Source organism: Oryzias latipes, chromosome 18 (assembly GCF_053564925.1).
Source record: "Oryzias latipes strain Hd-rR chromosome 18, Olatipes_Hd-rR_3.1".
NCBI classification, from domain to species: Eukaryota; Metazoa; Chordata; class Actinopteri; order Beloniformes; family Adrianichthyidae; genus Oryzias; species Oryzias latipes.
This window is the reverse complement of record NC_136254.1, coordinates 16469311-16475096: the sequence shown is the minus strand read 5'-3', so window position 1 is coordinate 16475096 and position 5786 is coordinate 16469311.

The window sequence follows — 5786 nt, the reverse complement described above, 5'->3', positions numbered from 1 at the left end:
TCATGGTCTCGTTTTTTTTCCTCTGAATGTGAATAATACTGTCTTGGGACGTGTCCAAGTTCCAATTCTACTCCCTAACTGCTAAAAAACTATATAGTGTGGGACTGTCTAGTACCCTGAAATTTAAAGCAATTCTGACTCCATGCTGACTTTATTTTTTTATCAAAGGGCAAGTATGACATCACAGATTTACTGAAGTGAAAAACCTAATAAATATGAACATTTTGTGAAGACTATTTATGAATCCACTGTGTTCTCATGAAGAAAACTTGGATGATTGATTAAAAAAATTGATTTAACAGATTTTTTGACATGAAAAATCATCCAAACACAATGCATACTGTTTTTTTGCACAGACTTCTGGGAAATTTCCAGGGCACTAGATTTTGGAATTGTACATTTGGACAACCCCAAAAAAATGGCACACGCCCTATATAGTGCACCTAGTAATGAGTAATGAAGGAATTCTGACATAACCATAGACTTCGCCTCCATCCATTTTCTAAACCAGTTTTGTCCCTTTCTGGGTCACGGGGCTGCTGGAGCCTATCCCAGCCAGTTGTGGGCGAAGGCAGGGGACACCCTGGACAGGTCGCCAGTCTATCACAGGGCCGCAATCACACACTCACATTCATATCTAGGGAAAACTTAGAGAAATCACTTAACCTATGAGGCATGTTTTTGGATGGTGGGAGGAAGCCTGAGTCTCTGAAAAAACCCACGCATGCACGGGGAGAACACGCAAACTCCACACAGACTTCACCCACTAGTTGTACTCAGAAAATAGTGGACAACTAGGGAAACCAGGAACATGTAACTCAGCTGAACACAGTTCATGACAAGTGTGATGAAAACTGCTCAAAAGACCAACAAAAGCAACAATAAAAAACATTGAAAACAATAAAATATATAATTTCTAATAAAAAATCATTCTATATGCTGTTTTTGGTAATTTCTCCTTTGTGGGATCAATGACGTTTTATTCTTGTCTATTCTATATGTATAAAAAATAACATAAAAGCCTAACTTTTTAATGCATTAACATAGTTTCATACTGTTTTCTGATTAGGAGAGAATAGTCAGTTTTTTTTTTCTAAACTGTCATTCTTGTGCCTGAAAAATATTATTTGTTTTTAAACTTGAATAGGTGCAGAAACAACAAAATCTTATAATGTGCAATTAACCCCTTCATGGCAACGTACCATTCAGTCCAGGACTGCACTTTTTTTTTCATTATTGTCAGGTAAAATGTTCTTGCTCTGTAAACAAATAGTTAAATAGACTTATCTCCTTGTATACATTTTTACTACATTTTACGCTCATGAAAACCACTTCTTTTTTGTATTTTTTTTGTTTTTTACTGTTTAGGGTAATAATTTTTCATGTTCAAAGCTCATAAAAAAGGATGGATTTGGCACATTTAACCCTTGTGCAATCTTAGATGACCCCACCCTCACATTGACGTGTTCTTCCTACCATGACAAAGGTGGATAAAGGTGGAAAGATTTCATGTACCGGTAATCCATGGACACCAGTGAAGATCACAAATCATTGAAGAAAAAAGGTTCAGCGCACTGTCTAGTGGGTCTAGATGACCCAACTCCCAATGTTAAAGTGCCTAGGATAGCTCATGGGTTACGCTCCAACAGGATGAAAAGAGCCTGCCATCTTGCATCTGATGTGTCCTTTTCCATAAAGGTCAAAGATCATAAATGAAAAGACTTCATAGTTTAACACAAATAAATGTTGTAAAATAAGCATTTTAAACAATTTTTTAAAGATCTGTTGCAACTGGAATTCTAAGAAAAAACTATCTAAGTTTAAAGATTGAATTTGTTTCTGTTTAATACATGCTCAGTTTGTTAAAACACGTAACCAATCAAGGCTAAAAACAATGCGTCATCATCAGCTTCATTTATTTTTAAAGCCTGCATGCCGCTCATGTTACAGTACCTGCTGACTGCAACAGGGTCCAGCCATTGTCTTTTTTTCCCTCTATACAGACATCCTTCCTGCTGTGCTAATATTTAGCTGCAGTATTCCCAGAAGTGTTTGTGTGCAGCTGAGAAGGACAATGGGGTCAGGGAACTGGAGCAGAAAGAAAAGAGTTGGAACACATTCAGAGGAGACTAAAAGAGTTCCTTTCAAATGTTTCAAAATAACTTTTTAATAAATGTGAAGTAAAAACATTTAGGTTGTAAAGTTGAAGGGCCTTGGTTGTCCTGGAGGCGTATTTGATTACTTATTTAGGCTGTAATGACAATGTCTTAATAAAGATGTGCTTAATAGAGGCATAAATAAACAAGTATACGCCAATTACCATAAATGTTCTCTGGTGGAGTTGGAATGGTGCTCCTCATGGATCTCAGACAGAGTGAAAGTGTCAGACACCAGAAAAATCCTTCATCTGCATTAATCCAACACACAGCTTTCCTGTGTCTGCAGATGTTTTTTTTTTTTTTTAATCTAAGTGGATTTTGTTTGTACAATTTGGCAGCAAATTTGTTCAATCCTAATCTACCAGGACAGACGCAAAGACTTAAAAAAATCACTGCCAAAATGGACTCCTTGGAAATGAGTTTTTAATTTCAATGTACGTATGACAATGACAATAAAGATCTATCTATCTATTTATCAAAACTTATTACCCCATTGGCAGATTTTATTTAAATAAGACAAAAAAACTGGCCAATGGGGTAAGAAAAATGGTCCTAAAAGAATTATCTTTTAAGTAAAAGATTGTAAGGTGTTTTCTCAAACTAAGATTATTCTGCTATTGAAAAACAATTGTTTTTCTTGCAAAACAGAAAATAAGACAGTTTTTCTTGAAATAAGGATGTTTTTACTTTCTTAAAATTCAGTTTTTGCTGTGTAGTCATTTCATTAATCATTTACGCTCATGAACCAGCAAGATTGTAAAACAGGATTTTTTGTCGTACTTCCACAAACACCAAAATTCCTCCTCTCTCCTCTTCAGACTTTAATCGGGATGTAAATAATCTAGAAAACTAGATAAAGAGCGTGTTTAGTAATCATTGTCCTGACTTATTAGAAATAGCCTCAGATACTAAATGAGTATCAGTCAAACTATCTCTTAATGTATCCTTGTTCTTTGACATCAATGCATTATCTCCTATTTAAAACATCACAGTTTACAAGAAGATTGGTCTCTTTGAGCATGCTCTTTCCGGATATGGTGATTTAAAATAACTTTAAAAAATTGTGAATCTCATTGAAAATACCTGGAACGTAGTGGTTAGCACTTAGTAAGGTGTACAATCCAGCAGGTAGCTGCAGGATTTAAGATGCTGGTAAGGAAAGCAGACATGGAATGTCTGCTTTCCTTACCAGCATCTTAAGCTATGTTAACATGAAGAAGAAGGAATATGTGAAACTGAAAAAATACCAGAGACTCAGAGAAGAACTGGAAAACGCATGGAAGGTAAAGGTGACAGTGGTGCCCGTTGTAATTGGAGCACTCGGAGCAATCACCCCCAAACTGGAGGAGTGGCTACAGCAGATTGCTGTGGAAGCACAAAGTACAGATTGGTTGTCATATGATATCCACTCCAGCTCATGCTGGAGATTTTCTTGAGCGTGTAGACGTAATATAACTGCCCAGGAGATTACCCAAAACGCACACAAAGGAAGTTTTCTAACCCATCCATGTATTTTCCAAACCGGTTTAATCCCTGTTAGGTTCACGGCACGGGGTTCCTGGAGCCTATCTGAACCACTGCTGAGTGAAGACACTGTACACTACGGACAGGTTACCAGTCTGTTACAGGGACACACACTCACTTTCACACCTAAGGGACAGTTTAGAATGATCAATTTACCTTTAAAGCAGGTGTTTGGACTGTGGAGGAGAGCTCACCACTGTGCTGCCCCGGTTTTTCTAACCGATATTAAAATAACAAGAATCCGAACATCATAACATAAATCATCTGCTGGCTTATTTCGACTGCGACGAACTGAGCAGCAAAATGAGGACAGCAGAAAATGTATTCATAATTTTTATTAAATGTTCTCAATAAAGTAGAACATATACAAAGTGGACCCTAAAAAGAGATGAGACTCTTTAAAAAATGTACACAAAAAGATGAATATAAATGCATCACAACCACAGATATAGGACTCAAGTAATAAACAGTTAGATTATTGACTTTTGTTATATTTATGACCAAAAAAACACTCAAATCATGTAGAAGATAAGAAAAAAACGTAAGAGTTTAGAACTGTAAGGCCTTTATCCACCCACAGTCTGTGAAATGACAGTGATCTACATTTCAACCCCCACATGACAGTTTAACAATATCAGTACATAAAAACAAAATTACGATTTTCACCACCTAGAGCCAAGAATAAAAGTTTGTATTTGTGGTGAAAATACGCTGCAAATCTTACTTTTCCCTGTCCAAACTGGCATCTGATTTAAAATTTAACAGCTGGATAACGCCAGTGTTGTTTGCACTTTTCTTTGCACCTTTAATGTTTGGTTGGGCTGTGAGGGGCTGTAAGCCAGCAAAAGTGCCTGTTATTCATTCGTTGCATCTGAATGGAAAATGCTAACTAGGTTTTGAAAGGTCTTGCTGAGGATTCTGAGTCAAAGGTTAAGCTCTATAACTTTACTGGGATCTCTCTTGTTACATGTGATTCTGGAAATACAGATCTTTAAAAAAGAACTTGGTCTTGGTTCACAGGAACTCTTATACTTTTGCTGTTTTATTTTCCTTCTGGAACCCTTTTGGAGTGGACATTTCCAGTCCATTTTCATTGCACAGTGAATGTCTTCCTACTAAACTTCATTTATTCACTGGGAAACTGTCCCAACAAAACCAGATTTCATGGGATTTCAAAGAGACATTAAGTTAGAGTGTATGTTCAAAAAAGTAATGATTGGGTAGCTCGGTTGGTAAGGTGGGAAGCTACCATGCAGGAAACCAGGGTTTGATTCCCGGAGGGGACTGAGCAATGGTACTGGGGGCAATTACCATATCAATGGCGAGCAGTTAACATCACCCAGTGAGGGTCCTTAGGCAAGGCCCTTAACGCTACTGCCTCCCGAGCGTGGTTTCGGCTGCAGCTCACCGCTCCCCAAGGGGATGGGTCAAATGCAGAGAAAGAATTTCCCTTCGTGGGATAAAATACAGTGTATAATGTGTAATTAGTATTTTCCTTTAGGATGTATTTATCTCATATTTCATTTTGATGGGCACAGAGCAAGTACCTGTAACATACTTGTTCAGATATAAATTAAGACATTTTAGCATAGTTAGTATTCAACTTCATCCATACTGCCTCACTTTAATAGACTACTTGTAGCACCCTCAAACTATATTTTGTTCTATTGTAAAAGAGTCCCTGTGGTCTTTTATTTCTGATTATGACATTTTTTAACCTAAATCAAACGTGTGTTTCGTTTTTTATGACATTTTTTTGCAGTGGCAGGAATTCATCAGCAACAAAAATTGCGAGCAACATCAGAGCTATCCAGCTGGACGAGGAAAAGGAAAATGTTTATGTATGTATTTGTCTACAAGTGAATGCATCAGAATGGAGCGGAGGAGGGAGACTTTGGCCCACCCATTTAGGTGCTGCATCACCACTGAGAGCTTTTACGACATGGCGGGTTTGATCTGCTCCATCACAATTTAAATAAAAAATACTAATCTTGAAATGTTATCCTTTATCATCAGAATTTAAATTAAAATTGAACACATAGTTGTAAATTGGGGTTTTAAATTAGATATTTCTGAGTACGCCCTTCCTCCGCTCGTAATTAT